Source organism: Leucopleurus acutus (assembly GCF_964270905.1).
Source record: "Leucopleurus acutus genome assembly, chromosome: 6".
Lineage (NCBI taxonomy): Eukaryota > Metazoa > Chordata > Mammalia > Artiodactyla > Delphinidae > Leucopleurus > Leucopleurus acutus.
The window spans coordinates 48,380,070-48,398,386 of record NC_139149.1 but is presented as its reverse complement, the minus strand read 5'-3'; the positions used below and the strand labels follow the sequence as shown (position 1 = coordinate 48,398,386).

The window sequence follows — 18,317 nt, the reverse complement described above, 5'->3', positions numbered from 1 at the left end:
ACAGGGAACAAGACTGAGGGTGCTGGGAAGAGTGAAATGGGGGAGGAGGGAAAGCTAATCTCAGGGTACAGTATTGAGTTGGTTACCAACCTGGAGAACTAGGGCTCAATTTGCCTGGGTGCCTTTTGCGGAACTGTGTAGGCTCTGCCTCAGGCTTATCCACCTGAAATAGGAGAAGGAAACTATTTATCCACCAGCTTCCTTTCCCCCCTTGGCCAAAGGTTGCTTCAGAGGGTGTTAACTTCCTTGTATTTCCTGGTTGGAGCATTTATCTCCAGAATCTGGATCTCTTAGTTGCTTTACGTTTATTAGGCTGTTTGCTGGAATTGCATGGAAGCATCAAGAGAAGCCCCAGGGCTTCCCTGGTGGCGCAGTGGTTGAGAGTCCGCCTGCCGATGCAGGGGACACGGGTTCGTGCCCCGGTCCGGGAAGATCCCACATGCCGCAGAGCGGCTGGGCCCGTGAGCCATGGCCGCTGAGCCTGTGCGTCCGGAGCCTGTGCTCCGCAACGGGAGAGGCCACAACAGTGAGAGGACTGCGTACCGCAAAAAAAGAAAAAAAAAAAAAGAGAAGCCCCAGTGAACATCCTAGGTTAGATCTGTGTTCCTTCATGCCACCATTGTGTAGCAAATATCGAATTAAAAAAAGGTAAAAAAATTTTTTATACAATTTTTAAAGGTGACTTTCCATTTACGGTTATTACAAAATATTGGCTCTATTCCTTGTGTTGTACAATACATCCTTGAGCCTCTCTTACACCCAATAGTTTGTACCTCCCACTTCCCCACCCCTACGTGGCCTCTCCCCCTCCCCACTGGCAACCACTAGTTTGTTCTCTGTATCTGTGAGTCTGCTTCTTTTATGTTATGTTCACTAGTCTGTTGTATTTTTAGATTCCACATATCAGTGATATCATCCAGAAATACCAAATTTCTTGATGGTAATCAGAGTCAGTTGCCCTACCAGTGTGGGCAACTTCTTTTCCATTCTTTTCTTGTTGGTCCATCCATTTGAGAGGCCCCAAATGACAAAATACATAGTAGTCATAGCTTTAAATTCAGTGGAACTCTTTCTGCCTTTCTGTGTCTACCCTCCATCTTCACCCCTAGTGACAGGACTCAGGGCTTTTTTTTTTTTTTTTTTTTATTTTTGCGGTACGTGGGCCTCTCACTGTTGTGGCCTCTCCCGTTGTGGAGCACAGGCTCCGGACGTGCAGGCTCAGCGGCCATGGTCACGGGCCCAGCTGCTCCGCGGCATGTGGGATCTTCCCGGACCGGGGCACGAACCCGCGTCCCCTGCATCGGCAGGCAGACTCTCAACCACTGTGCCAACCAGGGAAGCCCTGGACTCAGGGCTTTTAATGCAGCAGAGCCTAAGGACATAGGGACAGGAAGCACATATTCTGAAAGTGGGTCACTAGGAGTGGTAACGTGAGGGGACAATCCTACTTCCACCTTCTGTTTTCAGGCCCTTGTATTCTAGTTACATGTCACCACATGTTGGCTTCACTGCACATAGAGAATCCTGGAGGACAGCGTCCAACCTTGCTGGATGTGGTCCCCAAGCTGGCTTCCTAGCTGGGCACTTAATAGGTGATTCTATCATTCTACTAGACTGGCTTCTTCAGAGTGTTGTGGTGTATGGTAGGGTCTGAGGATTCTCTCGCCACCCACTCATTTCATTTACCTTCACTGTAAAACATGTCCCTTGATCTGAGGCAATGTCATTGGGATCCTATGTTGTAAACCGTACACTCTTCAAGCCCTCAGATGATGCTAGCTGAGGAGCCTTGGATAGGAAAAGCAAACTCATAATCAAAGCAAGTGTAAGGATGTATTACTGCCCTTCTAGGGTGTCACCCACTTGTCACCACGTAGTTGGCCTCCTTGAGGGATGTTTCTATATTGAGGCACCATATTGCAGACCTGCAGCTGGCATCTTAGGAGTTCAGCAGTGGCAGTAGTTACATCTGTCTTAGTGGGAGAGAGCCCATCCTTGCCCCCAAGGCTGCCTCATTCATGGGACTACTGTGCTAGCACTGGGGTGGCTGAGGTCAGAAGCTGACTGATATGCACTGGACAAGTCAGCCTATTCACCAGATTGTCCAGAACCTCTCTGAACACTCTAGAATGTTCCCAGTGGCCATTAACACAGGACACAAATACCCATATATGCTTTGGTCCCTCTGCCAAAGATTCATCCATAAACCTGTTTCTCAAACTTCCTTGTCTCTAAGCCTCTAATCGTGCTCGTTTCAGGATCTTGACCAATCAACAAAGCCCTCTGTCAGCCCAGAAGGCTGTGTATATCTGTGTTTTACGCAGTTTCTCCTTGCATACAAGGTATATAACCAATTGTGTTGCTCAGAGTTATACCTGCTGGGAAAACTTCCCTTTTCCACTTACCTTCAAGGCCACCTTTGAGTGGGGCTGTATTGTGCATTTTCAGCTATCATAAATGCATTGCACTAATCCATCTGTGAACCAGGCTCAAATATTTCCTCCTCTGTAAGTTGGTCATAGGGAAGCCTCCACGAGAGTGTGGGTGTAGCTGAAGGAAGGCATCAGTGCAACAGAGGAAAGTCATGAGGAAGTCGAGGCCACATGCTTATGCAATTTACTTGTGCTCTCTGGACCTGCTCAATCCAGTCCTGCATGTAATGCACTATTTACGTCATACTGTGGTTTGCTCCTGTTCCTGGATAGCCTTATGACTTTGTGGATCTCATAATCCCACTCACCATAGGCAGCTCCAGGTGCTTAGTCACTCTTGATGTCCTAGTCTCTACTAGGGCTCAAAAGCATGCCAGGAGCTGCTTTCAAAATGGCGAGAAGTCCTATGTCTTCGAAGGTTTGACCTTGCTCCAGAACCCGGGGTCTGTGCTGGGACTCTTATACTGAGGCTTTTTTTTTTTTTGAAAGAAAAATTTATTGTACATTTAACATAATACAGAATAGTGTTCCCTGAGATTGGGGAACAATACAATTACACGTGAACGCGTACACTTAAAGACAGTCAAGGATAACAGAATTGAGATCTCAAGATGGCCTTATTGTTCATCTAGCCTGATCCCTTCACTTTAAAAGAGACGTAAGACTCAGAGACTCAAAGTAGGGTATGTGAAACAAAACAACCTGGACCAGAACCTGACCCTTTGTCCAAGGTGCTTTTTCCTCCTCTACACAAAATGCATATGCGCATTGATGCAGCCATTCATTCATTCAACAGATATTTACTTAGTGCTGCTATGAGGCAGAAACTGCAAGGTATGAGATAAATATCAGGAAGAATACTCCCTGTGTAGAAAAGGAAGCTCAAACTCAGTAGTCTTCAGGACTATGCAGATAAAAGTAGGCTGGGTGGATGTAAGACAGAGGAAATGGAGGTGCCCATGGCAGACTAGAGAGTGCATGCTCCTGCTAAAGGTATTCACTGGCTTCGTTTTTTGATGTTTAATTTAAACACTGTGCTGGCCCAATCAAATAGCGGAAAACATAATTGGATTTAGCCATTTGGTATCAGTTCTCAACCCCTAACTACAGTTACAGCTTTGATTTTGCTACCAGGGCTGAGATATCTGGGCTAACTCTGGTTCCTTAACATGATACAATGTATATGTAATTTAAGTATATTTGCGAAGAATTAAGTATAAATTCAGTTATTCATGAGCACTAATGGCTTCAACTAAAGCAGATCATTTTATTTTTAAACATGGCAAACAAGTCCATTCATCTAGATGCCATATCTGTGTACAAGTAGATAAGATTTTCACTGTTTTTTCCAGCAAGGTCATATTGAGGTTTGACAGAGACTATATACAGCGTCCTAATGCACTATCCATCTTCTAGGTCATACTGCCTGAGCATCAGGGCAGCTTGGACTGCAGTCTGGACCTGCTATAGGGTCCTTACCTGTTCTGGGCAGCATATACCACACCTTGGTATATGGCAGCCTTTCAAGACACCAATAAATGGTTCACAGTGTATGACTGTGTATGGTGTGTGTTGACACCAGGATTCAAATAAGCCTGCCACGCGTAGTGTCTCTTTATTAGTGATAGGACGTGTGTAGGTCAACAATTTGTCATTTATATTAAAAAATTTCCCACATGTTCCTGTTCATTGGATCTTTAAAAACATCATCCATGTGGGTCCTTGAAACTTTGAGGGTTTTATCATCTACCGTCTAGCATGTATGTGTCTTACCAGGACAATCTAAATACTTGCTGCCTCCTGATCACCAGGTCCGATCACCATGGCACCATCAGCGTTGTCAACCAGCAATCATGCAGGTTCTGTGCAATATCAAGACGATCAAGGTCTCTGTGGACTACATTGTGACAGAGAACAGATTTAACCTGGTTCTGGGGTAAGACAGACAGTGAATACTATGGACTTTTCTACATAACAGCAAACTGCTTTTGATCCTTATTATTTATGGGGATTGAGAAAAAAATACATTTTTCTGCTCAAAAGTGCCAGAAGCTGTGATAATCTGTTCTAGGAAAATACCACACCTGGTATAGCAGTTGTGATTGTGACGACCGCTTGTTTATGTTTATTTTGGTCCATTGTCATTCACCATGATCTCTGTAATTTTTGCAGTGGCCAAATAGGTAAACTGAAGGGGGTATCCTTGCATTCTTCAAATCTTTGATAGTGGTGCTAATTTCTGAAATTCCATCTGTGACATAATACTGCAGATTTAGGGACTTCCTCTCGCCCCTTGCAAACACTGTTGCCCTTATACCTCTGGCCAAAGAACAAATCTTGATTGCACTGTGGGAATGGGCAATAACTGCAGAGATGGTCTGTGGACCCATTGGACCACTCTGGGATGGATGTGGGCCGGGAGTCCACTCATTATCCGGCTTACATGAGCCTTCTCTAATGAAGGGTCCAGTGGCATTTTAGATTTCTTGCTATCAGAGTCAACTCAGACCCTGTGCCTGACAGTCCCTTGAATGGTCTGGGTATTCTTCTTTCCCCAGTACATACTTACTCTGGTAACTAATTTCAGATTCCTTCGGGAATCAGGGAATATTTACTACATATAATTACAGTGGTATTTCAGAATTCTTCCTTGAGGGGACCTAGCCTCTTCATTAGTCAGTGAGCTCTGGTTCTGAGACTGAGCTCAGGGTCTGAGAATTGATTTAGATCTAGAAAATGAGTGAGTGTGTGATTTTTCCATCATGGTGGCTGACACCAGTTTTTTGCTTGCTGAATTTCAATTTCTGGTTACACAGATGACACAGAACTCTAGTTGGCTGCCCATCCATCTTGCTCCCATGATCTATTAACAATTCCCACAGATCCCTATGTGTTAAGACACTCTGCTTGTTACTCTGGCCTTGCTGTCCATTTCAATAATGATGTCCACCCTATTTCTATAGAGACTAAATTGCCTCTGCTATTTTAGAATCCTATCAATTCCAGTAATATCAGGGAAACCAGTTCCAATATAGTATCTCTCACCATCAGTCAGCAGCCGTAGCCAAGCTTCTCCACCATGTTGTGCTTCCCTTCATCATGCATTCCTTTTTTTTTTTTTTTTTTTTTGCGGTATGCGGGCCTCTCACTGCTGTGGCCTCTACTGCTGCGGAGCACAGGCTCCGGACGCACAGGCTCAGCGGCCATGGATCACGGGCCCAGCCGCTCCGCGGCATGTGGGATCCTCCGGGACCGGGGCACAAACCCATGTCCCCTGCATCGGCAGGCGGACTCTCAACCACTGCGCCACCAGGGAAGCCCCCATGCATTCTTTACTGACTGAGTGGAAGAGTGTCTTTTGGGCCTCCTCAGAGATCATAGTCAGGTGGAAGTTTCTTTGATCTAACATAAATCTATTACAGCATTCCCATCTCTCTCTCTGAGCCTTTTGATCCTTTTCCCAAGTACTCAGCCAAAGCATTTTTATACCTGATTTACTTTGGTCAGGTCCAAGCTTCAAAGAATGATCCCAGCCGTGTATTAGGACCAATTTTTTTTTTGTCCTTGCTAAGACATCGAACCCTCTATCATGGGAGAGTGTTCCAATGTCAATAAATTCTCCCCTCTCCAGCCTTACACTCTAACCTCATATATGAGTACCCTCAAGATCTACTTCTCCACTTGTTCCCTTCGTTTCTGTATTGCAATTCTTAGGCTGTGCTGTTTCTTCCCGGAGCAAGGAGCATGTATCCCCCTGTGGTGGTGCTGTGACCTAAACATTCCTAGCATTACAGCTCTGACACCACAGGATAGAAACCAATGTTCTGCTATTATACACACACCTTATCAGTATAAATCTGCTGTATTCATGTATGCACTTATAGAGCAGAGAAATCACCTTCTGATGGGTCCAGTCCAGAGCGGTGAAGGGGACAGGGTCTGAACACGAGAGAAAGGAGTGTATCTTATGAGGCATCTTCCTCGGATGAGGTTTCTGTAGGGTCTCTCTGTCAGGGTTTCTCAACAGCAGCACTATTGGCATACGGGCTGGGCAGTTCTTTCTTGTTGGGGACATTGCAGGTTGTTAACAGTGTCCCTGGCCTCTTTCTAGTAGATGCCAGTGGCACCTCCCTCCCACAGTTGTGATCACCAAATCTTCCCGGTGAGAACCACTGCTTGGATGATCGGACCCAGGCTCTTGCAGATGTCTCTTAGGTGATGGCAGGATTCCTCGGGGTGCAGGTGAGGTGAGGTGTCGTTGGTCTCTTCCTCTGCACGTGAGGTAGCTGCAGCAGTGGCTGGAGCAAAAATGTGGGCTAAGAAGATATAAGCTAGGACATAAAATATGTCTGACCTAAAGGTAGATCATATGTGCTCATTTCACAGAAGTGAACACTGAGGCTCAGGAAAGCAAAACAACTTAGGCTGATACATTTAAGTTTGATGCCCTGGGCATAAAGGTGAATAAGACACAATTCCTCTCCTCAGGGAATACTCGGTCCAGCAACTGTGAAGGATTATATAATTAATCATTGCACATAAGTTTTGACGAGGTCATATAACCAGCAATTAACAAAGCTGAAAACAGAATGAGGTAAAGCTGAAAACAGAATGAGGTATATTCATGTTAGTACCATTTCGATATGCCTCAGGATTTTATTATATTTACTGCATGCTAGAATTTTTGCTAAATTATTTGTGTACCTGGTATCATTTAACATTCATAGAAATGTAACCGAGTAGGCAGTCTCGTTCCCATTTTTCAGATAATGAGGTGGCCCTTTTTTTATACACCTTCATGTGACCTAGACACATTACGCTTAAAGAGATGCTGCTCTGTAGAGGAGGATGACCTCAGACTGATAAAATCAATGCAGACAAGCACGGAGATGCAGGCACAAGATAATGCAGCCCTTGGCGGGACACAGCAGGACCCAATGACCCTTTGCATTAGGTCCATCTTCATCCTCCAACAGCGTGACTAATTAAGATATGGGCTGATACTAAGTAGCTCAACTCTTTTTAACAGTGGCTTGTGAAACTGTGGAAACTATCTAAAAATATAGAACTACTGTGAGAGAAATAATGTTGTTACAAGGGAATTGATAACCAAGGATAATGGGAAGGGGAAGAAATAGCAAGTTGGAGCTAATTACCAGGGAAAGCCCCCTGACACTGAGAATGGTGGGCCAGGATAACAGTCTCCTGAGGGGAGTGGCAGAATCACCATCAGTTAGTACATTTAAAAATAGGCAACAGAGCTAGAAACAGGACTATTGGGAATGATCTTGCATTAGGCAGGAAGGGAGGTAATTGACTAAGTGACCTAATATTAAGAGCTTTCTTTCTCATGAATTTCTAGAATTCTAAAAAAAAAATAAAACCTTATAGGCTGTGTACAGAAATGTGGGCACCTAATGACTGGAGATGCCTAAATATAGCCCCAAATTATTCATAAATGGAAAATGAGAGCAGCCGTGCCCCAGATGAAGCATAATAGGAGGGTCAGAGGAAATGTAGGAGCTGGACAGGGAAAGTGGAAGCATTGTCAGGAGTCAGATTTCTCTGATGCGTGCACACAGGGCTGTGCCCAAGTATACGTGGGCTGGGAGAAGACTTTATTCGTTAATTACTGAGAGGTGTCTTTTCCTTTCCTCTTTCAGTCCTACTTTCCCATGATGTCAGATGGAGACTGCAAAGACCACCCTTTGTGGACTCCTATATCATCTATATCTTACAAGTTGGAACTCTCCTTTCCTTAAAACTGGTGATTGGCATGATCTCAAAGCACTGTTTCCCAATTCAAAGTCCAAAGCTTGACTCTCAGCCACTGGAGCCTTGCTAAAAATGCAGATTTCAAGATCTCACTGCGGGCCCACGGCAAGATGTTTGTGAACACATGAATCTGCATTTTTCAAAAGTTTCCCTCGGTTAAGTCTTACATGCAGCATTAAGTTGGAGAAACTCTGCCTGGGGAAGGGCAGGCTGGCTAAACAAAAAGAAACCACAGGGAAGGGAAGTGCAGCCCAATCATCCTCCCCTCTTCCCTCATTTGCTTTCCCTGATTTTTCTTTACTCCCAACCAAAAGAGACCTCCTTAAACTTCCGTATCACTCTTGTACTTATAAGTATGTGTTTACACACCTATAATTTATATTTTACCTACTTTCAGAAAGACTTTAATATAATTTTCTTATATTTCTAATATGCTGGCTATGATTTCTCTGCTTTGTATTTGTGGTACTGTTTTATTTATTTATTTTTTTGCGGTAGGCGGGCCTCTCACTGTTGTGGCCTCTCCCGTCGCGGAGCACAGGCTCCGGACGCGCAGGCTCAGCGGCCATGGCTCACGGGCCCAGCCGCTCCGCTGCATGTGGGATCTTCCCAGACCGGGGCACGAACCCATGTCCCCTGCATCGGCAGGCGGACTCTCAACCACTGCGCCACCAGGGAAGCCCTGTGGTACTGTTTTAACCCTCTAGAGGACAGGGATTAGGACTTAACCATCTTTCTATCCTTCGCCATTTTGTGGAAAAGAATAGATTTATTTTTCAATGCAGCTAAGCACATCTGGAAAAAGTAATAAAAATCAGGCTTGCATTAGAAACCCAGGGTGTGTCAGCTTTGCCAGTGTGAGAAGGCATAGTATGGAGGCTGGACACTGAGCTTGATGTCGAGACCTGGCTTTTGTTTCAGCTCCATCAACCATCACATATGAACATTTCAGCCAGTCCTGCAACCTCCCAGTTTATCTTCCTGTAAGCAGGGATAACAATCACTTTCTTACTTCTCTCACAAAGCAGCTGAGACAGTAAGCATGATAATATCACTATTTCATATCACTTTTCGCTTAGGAAAGCTAAAAACGACATCAACATTATCTGCATCATCATTTCACAATCTACAAACCATTGAACAGGAGTTCAGTCTGGGTTCCCCAGAGAAAATTATTTTCCCTCATCCCAGAACATGCAAGATAAAACAGTAAAAAACAAAGATTTCAGGAATTACATCTAGTTGAAATGTATATCAGTGGTCAGTCTTCTAATTCCCCAGATAATGCTAGATCTCGAGACAAGGAAAATAATTGACGTTGTTTAATTTTTGACATGCTACCTAATGAACAGCTAAGCCATTTTCATAGAAGGTAAAATTACAGCACTGCTGCTGGTATGCGTCTCCTATATCTAAAGTTAATTGGACTTTCCATTATGATGAGGCTTGTTTTTTAGAACTGAATCTCTCAGTCTCTTCCAATTGCTCTGAGTTGGTGAGACAGGAGATATATAAGGCATGGATTGGGGAGGTATCTCACGAGGTCAAAGAATCCCTAGTATACTGAAGCATTACAGTGTGCAAGCAGGAGCTAGGATTTGTGTAGAATGTATGTCTTCTCAAAATGAAGTTTTTCAGGAGGGAAAATTGACTACTTGTTACTGTAGTCTCTCTCTCTCTCTCTCCTAGACAGTAATGTGTTTTAGCTCCATTAAGATATTGAGTGTTATCTGTGCAGACTGGAACAAAATAACCAGACCAACTTTTTTTTTCTTTCCCCTAGTCCAATTGATTGCTCTACAGATTACGTAATTTAGCATCAGTTTGCTCTCTCTGGTGTTTTGAAACATGAAAAGAGCTTTCAAAGTGAGAGAACCGATTTGAAAAAAGCTTCAGCACCACTGTTGGGCCAGGAGACAATGGGGCTTTCCCAGTTGTGAAATGGCAACTCACACTGTCACCTTGAAAATCCCAATGAACAGGGTGTGGCTGCATATATGCCAGCAACCTCAAAGAACCAGAGAATGGGTCTCTGGGGGGGTGAACAGCCAGCCCAGTGTGCTCAGGGCCCATGAAGTAGTCAGGAGAGTCGCTTGCTCTAGGCTTCCACACAGGAAAGCACTTCTGTTTGAAGTTTTGACATTCTCTATGAAAAAAGACTACGTGTTAAGTACTCTCTGGTTGTATGACCTTATCAGCAATTATGTGCAATTATTTATTATCTACTATTGCACAGTTTGCTGGACTGAGAATTCCTTGAGGGAGAGTATTATGTCTTAATCACCTTTATGCCCAGTGCAGTGTATCAAACTTGTGCATCAACTTAAGTTTTTAAAATATCTATTCGTTTGTGTTAAGGGCATTCGTTTGTTAAGTCTGAACCCTGAAACTATGCTGAAGGAGGGCTGCACCTGGATGAGTTGAGCAAAGGTTGGAGTGAGCCCTCGCATGGCTGAAGAAGACTAGAGGAAGCAGCGAGTGCTGGGTGGAAAGATCAAGGCTCAAGATGGAAAGTCATGAACCAGACGATACTGTCAAGGAGAACTTGATATCATAACCAGGAAAATGAACCAACTTCCGGAAGCAGAAAGGAATCTGCTTGAAAATGGATCAACATATATTGGACTTAATGCTGCTCTCTGTGGCCTAATAGCAAATGGTCTTTTTTGATGCATCTTACCTGTGACACAGGCTCCTGTAGCTGCTGGTTTACCAATGGCAGTGATCCCGTTTTTGATGGCACATGTATCTTACAAAGGTTTTGTGATTTGTGTAGCGAAACCTGTACCGTAACACATGGTGGATTGGTTGGTCTTGTTTCTGGTGACCTGTACCCTGTTTTCTTGGCTGTCCCTTGTGAATGGTGGCCTAACCAGGTATAATTCAGCCCTGCTGCCCGAGAAAGGAAACAAATTACTGGATTAGGATGACTAAACCTGTCTTTAGAAAGATGTTATTTCTGATTTTGCTCCAGACTGGGCTTGCAGCATACCTTGGGTCTAGACAATATAAACTACTTATAAAGGCTCTTTAGACACCTGAACCTGGCCTAGAAATTCAGTAATTGTTAAGCGCATCTGTACACAAAAATAAAGATTGTAAAAATAACCTACATCTAAGTATGACATGGACCCTTCTAGAATTCCAACAACCCTGACCACACATGGAGCCGCTGCACCAACTGACATCCATGAGGAGAGCGTTGATACAGGCTCTTGAAGATGGGAAGAAGCTGCGAGAGACAAATTAGGGGGACAGCTGGTGAAAGCCATGGATAGACTTAGCCAGATTCCAAAATGTTTTAAAAGCATTTCTCCAAATATCTGTCTTTTAATGTCCTAAAAAGAAAAATATTGCCTCGTCTATGTCAACTTTTACGTTAAACTTAAGTATTTGTTCTACTGCTTTACGGAAGAAAGAATACAAGAACGTTGCCTGGCACTTGGATAACTTGAAACAATTAAATAGCAAATTGATGAAACTATAAACCTAATTGACAGTGGGCTCCAGACTGAGAATTGCAGTTCAGTTCCAATTCTTTCATTGCAAAGCTTAGTTTAACCATGCAATAGCCACAAAACTTTTATTTAGATAGCACTTTACAGTTTATAAAGCATGCTCACACCTATTATCTCAAGCACCCCCAATAGAAGAATATTACATAATGGCTAGAGGGACACATTTGGCCTTTATCTTAAGGGGCCAAATTATCTTAGCCATATCTTTGGGGACTGATAATTCCACACTGCAGATGGAAGTCTGAAGGTAGAGACAAGAACCCCAAATCCTGTGGAATCTAGAAAAAGCCAGACTAACTATATAAATGTCAAGGTATACTCTGGTACTAGGTCTGTATGTACACATCTAATTTCAGCATCTCAAACAACAATTTGCCAAGGGCTGTCTGAACTCTGCGATTGTAATCTAGAAGTCAAAACTCAAAGCAAGAAGACAGGTGAGTTTCCACTTTCCCCACTCATCTCCTGGGTGGGTGGCACAATGATATGCCAGGCTGTGTGTTCTCTCCTCCCCACATCAGGGCCCACTTAGCATCACCCAACTGCAAACCGCTACTCTCAATTTTTAGGGAAGCCAAATAGTTTAAACTTCTCTGCAAAGGCAATACACTACTAGAAAAGTGTCTACTGTTTCCTTGGTGTCTAGTAGATTAAAAGATACTCCCTGTCCCTTTAGGCTTGCATTTTTGGAAAGTTTCTCACTTCAGATTTGGAAAGCGACAGGGAGATCTCAATAGTTTTTAAAAGTCTCAGACATAAGTTCTTGTAGCGACGGTACCTTCTAAGAGCCTCCATCTTGCCTTCTGCACCTTTAGAGGTGCACCCACAAAAAGGACATAACAAGTCCATTTTAACACTCTATTCCTTTTGGTCTCTAATAGGAAGTTAAATTAAGAATATTAAATCCCCGTTTTTTTCTTCAAGGAGTTTTATGGGTTCAGGTGTTACTTTTAAGTCTTTAATCCATTTTGAGTTTATTTTTGTATATGGTGTGAGAAAATGGTCTAGTTTCATTCTTTTACATGTAGCTGTCCTATTTCCCCAACACCGCTTATATATTACATCTTCTTTATCCATTCATCTGTTGATGGGCACTTGGGTTGCTTCTATATCTTGGCTATTGTAAATAATGCCGCTGTGAACATTGGGGTGCATGCATCATTTTGAATCAGTGTTTTCATTTTTCCTCAGATATACACCCAGGAGTGGAATTGCTGGATCACATAGTAGTTCTATTTTTAGTTTTTTGAGGAACCTCCATGATAAATAGATAAAGAAGATTTCACATATATACATACACACAGACATACGCATGTGTGTGTGTGTGTGTGTGTGTGTGTGTGTGTAATGGAATATTACTCAGCCAAAGGGAAAAAAAAAAGAATGAAATTTTACTATTTGCAACATGAATGGACCTTGGAGGGCACTATGCTTAGTGAAATAAGTCAGAGAAAGACAAATACTGTATGTTATCACTTATATGTAGACTCGAAAAAGTAAAATAAATGAATGAATATAACAAAACAGAAACAGGCTCATCAATATAGAGAACAAACTAGTGTTTGCCATGGGGGAGGGGGTTGGGGAATGGAGAAAATAGGTAAAGGGGATTAACAGGTAAAAACTACGAGTTATAAATAAGTCACGAGGATGTCACGTACAACACAGGGAATACAGTCAATAATATTAGAAGAACTTTGGTGTGTAATCTATAGAAACATCGGATGACCATGTTGTGCACCTGAAGGTAATATAAGATTGTAAGTCAACTATACTTCAATAAAAATGTTAAATCCCCTCTATGTACTCAAAATTTTGAGAAGTAAATTCAAGATGGCAGCATTAATGAGTCTGTTTTCCTCCCTTAGGTACCCAGATGTTGAACCTGGGCTACTTATAGTCTTACTTCAAATATTTGCTCCTTGAGTTTTTCTCACTCCTTTCTTATCTGTGATCTCACTGCCACGTCTTACCCTTCTCACATATCTGCTCTGGTCCTGGGTTGTCTTTCTCAGCCCTGATTTTACTTCCAGATCATCAGGCACTCTCTCAAATCTTACTAAAATGCCATGTCGTATTTCAACCACTTCCAGAAAGCCTTTCAACTAATCAAAAGGGAGAGGGTATTTTGTTCAAACCACACAATTTTTAAAATACACACTTGTCACTGTTCCTGCCTGCTTTGTTTTGGTGTAATGGAAATAGTGTATGTACATGGGCCTAATTTTTATCTTTTTCATTAATAAAACTGATTCAATTACCATTGCTTTTCCCACCCTCAGTGGGTCTACATGAAGTAAACAGCTTTTTGTTTTCCCAAGAGTATCTCAGTCTTCTTGGTTAAATATTCAAATTCTTATTCACACCTCCAGATAACCACCATATTATGACAGGCAATACATAGTCATTTATTATCAGTGTTTATCAAATGTAATTATCAGTATATACTTGTTAGCAACCTCTTATCCTGTACAAGCCTCATCTAGCATCTTGTCCATACCTGAAACAATCTTAGCTAAAAGTAAGACATGGTGACCAAAAGCAAGGTCCAAAACTCTTGTCAAGAGTTTCTGATGCAACACAGCTCCACTGGGAAGAAGAAGCATGAAGGACAATACAAAAGTAGTTCTAGAGCAAGAGCTCAATTGAACAATCAGAAAATAGGATGGTAGAAGGAGATGCTTTTAAAATACTTGAGGGAGAACCTAATTAATGTGGCATGGATATTTCATTACCTCAACCGGCCAACATTTATTGAGCACCTAGGGATAAAGGTGAAAATGACATAATCCCTGTCCCCAAGGATATCACATTTTAATGGAAAAGACTGACATTGGAAAGAGAAATCTAGAACCTTCTAAGGCATTTCAGAAAACTATTGTTCCTCTTATTTTGCATAGAAAGAAAGCAGCTAAATCTTAAGGACTCTGTGGATTACAAGACTAATACATAGGAACACATTGGCCAGAATTCACACGGAAAGCAGGAAGATGAAAGGGAAGTGGTTTTCGAAGTGCTTAAGAAGGAGAAATTAGTCACAGACTTCCTCTTATCCACGGGAGCTCCTCACAAGTTTCTGATAATATTCTTAATACATAAAGTTGCATTTTAGCCAGACAACTGGAAAATAATATTTTCTTGTGGACCAGCTGAGTATTTTCCATGAAAATTTAGTATGAAAAGAACATAACACAATCTCTAATTATTAAAGTGGTAAGAAAATAGTAAAGACTGGGTGTAGTGGTGGTTGTGCATATGTGTATGTGTGTGTGCACACTTATGTGTGTATAATAAATCAGTATCCCATTTATTCTGAACATATCTCCATTTTGTTCCTATATCAAGTTATATGAACCCAGATTCTTGATCAAAAGAAGCCCTGACAAGATAAACATAAAAAACTATGTTGTAACATGTTACACGTTGCATTTGTTACTATGTTGTAACACTTTTTTCCCCTGAGTATACCTTGATACTCCCTGGAGAAATGCATAGTCCCCAGGTGAGGTTCTCTGCTTTCCTAGGAGATTTCTCTAAATTGCAGTCTGATTTATCAAAAAAACAATATCTTAGGAACTTCCCTGGTGGCGCAGTGGTTAAGAATCCACCTGCTAATGCAGGGGACATGGGTTCAACCCCTGGTCCAGGAAGATCCCACATGCCGTGGAGCAACTAAGCCCATGTGCCACAACTACTGAGCCTGCGAGCCACAACTACTGAGCCCGCATGCCACAACTACTGAAGCCCACGTGCCACAACTACTGAAGCCCGTGTGCCTAGAGCCCGTGCTCTGCAACAAGAGAAGCCACCGCAGTAAGTCTGTGCACCACAATGAAGAGTAGCCCCCACTTGCCACAACTAGAGAAAGCCCGCATGCAGCAACGAAGACCCAACGCAGCCAAAAATAAATAAATAAAAACAAAACAAAAAAACCAATATTTTAGTGTGTGTTCTAGAATTAGGAGTTCAAGTACATCAGCATGAAAGCTTTTGCATTTAATATCCTAAATTAAATAGATTATAAACTTAGAATAGTATTTCTCTGCCTTTCTTTTTCAGTTCATCCCTGAGCATAGTTAGTATTCACTTAGTATTTATGAGTGATAATCCCTAGCAGTGTGTGGCAAAGATTTGAATGTGATTTCACACAGACAAGAGTCATACATCATGCACACAGCATGTATACTATTTACCTGCTAAAGTAGTTTCTTGAATGGGGTATATATATTTGGAGAAAAGGCACTAGAACTCATTATCCTCAGCTGGCATTACCATTCTTTTTTTTTCCTAATTATTTATTTATTTATTTATCGGCGGCATTGTGTCTTCTTTGCTGTGCACAGGCTTTCTCTAGTTGCAGTGAGTGGGGGCTACTCTTTGTTACAGTGCTTGGGCTTCTCACTGCGGTGGCTTCTCTTGTTGAGGAGCACAGGCTCTAGGCGCACCGACTTAAGTAGTTGTGGCATGCAGGTTCTAGAGCGCAGGCTCAGTAGTTGTGGCGCACGGGCTTAGTTGCTCCATGGCATGTGGGATCTTCCCGGACCAGGGATCGAACCCGTGTCCCCTGCATTGGCAGGCGGATTCTTAACCATCGCACCACCAGGGAAGTCCCCATCATTCATTTATTGATTCATTCAAATATTTATTGAGCTCCTGCTATGATCCAGATACTCTTTTTGCCTACCCAACAGCAATGTTCCCCTCCCTCCTCCCATATTTAGTCCTAATATCTACTCTTGCCCTACATGGCTCAGCTGAAACCCAATTGGTTTAAAGCAATTTTGATTTCATTTCCCTTGCAAAAGGTTGTTTTCATAAAGGGTACTAATCTCAGCACTGGCCAACAGAAATTGAGAGGAAGTCTGTTTGGGGTGGGGGGAGCTTCTGAAAAAGGTTTCTTTGTGCTTAAGAGTTGCATGAGAAAAAGAAACTGTCTGTGATAATTTTATGTGTACACTTGGCTAGGCTATATAGTACCCAGTTATTCAGTTAAACAGTCATCTAGGCGTTGCTGCGAAAGTATTTTGTAGATGTGGTTACCATCTACAACCAGTTGATTTTAGGTAAAGAAAGTTATGCTTGATAATCTGAGTAGGCTTCCAATCAACTGAAAGATTTTATGAGCAAAACTGTTTCCCGGAGGAAGAAGACATTCTGCATTAAGCCTGCAGCAACAGCTCCTGTTTGAGAGTTTCCAGACTATCCTACAAATATTCCAGACTTGCCAGCCACCACAGTCACGTAAAACAATTATTTGAAATCTCTCTAGCTAGCTAGCTAGCCTTTTGGTTCTGTTTCTTGGAGAACCCTGGCTAACACACTGTACTTTTTTTCAGTCTGGAAATTCAGATGAAAGAGTGAAAACATGGAAAGAACCTGGGTCTTCTATAATGTGATTTAACTTCTGAGTTAATCAGTCCTAGAGCCTCCCTTGTTTGGGACTCCTTGTGATGAGAGAAAAGAAATCCTTTTATTCTTTAAGCCATTTCGAGTTGGGCTGTCTGTTACTTGAAGCTGGAAGCAACACACTAATACAGAAACCATCAGAAGACAATTAGTAAATAATAAAAATTAGTCAACCCCAGAGTGTTTAAGATAATGATATATTGGTATTTGGGTCATTTTCCTTCAGATAACAAAGAACTTACTTTCACTGGCTAGAAGGTCAGATTAATGAGTGCATTTAAGTTTCCAGAAACTAATAATGATCTCTCTATAGGTGTGATATAAAAGTGGGAACAGAGGTGCAGTGAAGAGATCTTCTCCTGTGGGGACAGGCTGTTTCATTCTATGGAAGAAATCTTGAAAACATTATTCATCTTCAGAAAATAGTACAACAGTGCTCACTCGTTTTGGAAATTATTGAATAACTACCTTATTCTTTATTTTACACTTTTGAGGCCCTTCCACAAAAGGATCATCTGCCTCAGTCCTTATTTTAATGTCTCATAACTGACTGTTTTAGTTCTATTTCACACTTGGGATTACAGCTACAGTTAAATTACAAACAGCTGTGGTTCCTGCCCCAAGAATATGTGTAGATGTGCATGAAATGCTTAATATCTTCCGCAGGGAACAGGTGTGCCGTGGGCAGTGTACACCGGAGCTAAATAAATTTACTCTTGGGCTCAAGCTATGTAATCTAGTTGCTAAGGTTTGGTTTTTGAGTTACACACGTAGGAAAACAGGTATAGGACTGAAATGCTGAAAGACTTAAAAAGAGAAGCCTACATTTCCATGATGGCATTACCTTCACAAGCTAATCATTTCCTTAAAAAAAATCAGTTACTTTGAATAGCAACTACACAGATGTGCAAAACAGTAGGTGGGAGCCTGAGAGGAGTAACAGACAGAGATTTGCAGGGTTTTCTCTCCGAGGGACCCACTCAGTATGCTGGAAGAACATTGCCACTGCATGCAATCTTCAAAACTTGTTTGAACTTTTGTAGGGTTTGGTTTTAAATGGAAGTTTAAAAGATAGCTTTTCAAAAGCAAGTTTTGTACTTTTTTAAAGTAACATGCTAGCCTTTACAACATATATTTAAACTGCACTCATTTTCCCTTTCTGTTCAGTAATAAAATGGTGCCTGTA

At 42.1% G+C, this 18,317-nt stretch overlaps 1 pseudogene across 1 annotated transcript; it reads left to right on the top strand.

Annotated features, from left to right (window-relative positions):
• The first annotated feature begins 10,713 nt into the window (after positions 1 to 10,713).
• On the top strand, positions 10,714 to 11,271 carry LOC309963184 (transmembrane protein 126A-like; annotated as a pseudogene). The gene has a single exon. The product of its transcript is annotated as a transmembrane protein 126A-like (transcript).
• Positions 11,272 to 18,317: the final 7,046 nt, after the last annotated feature.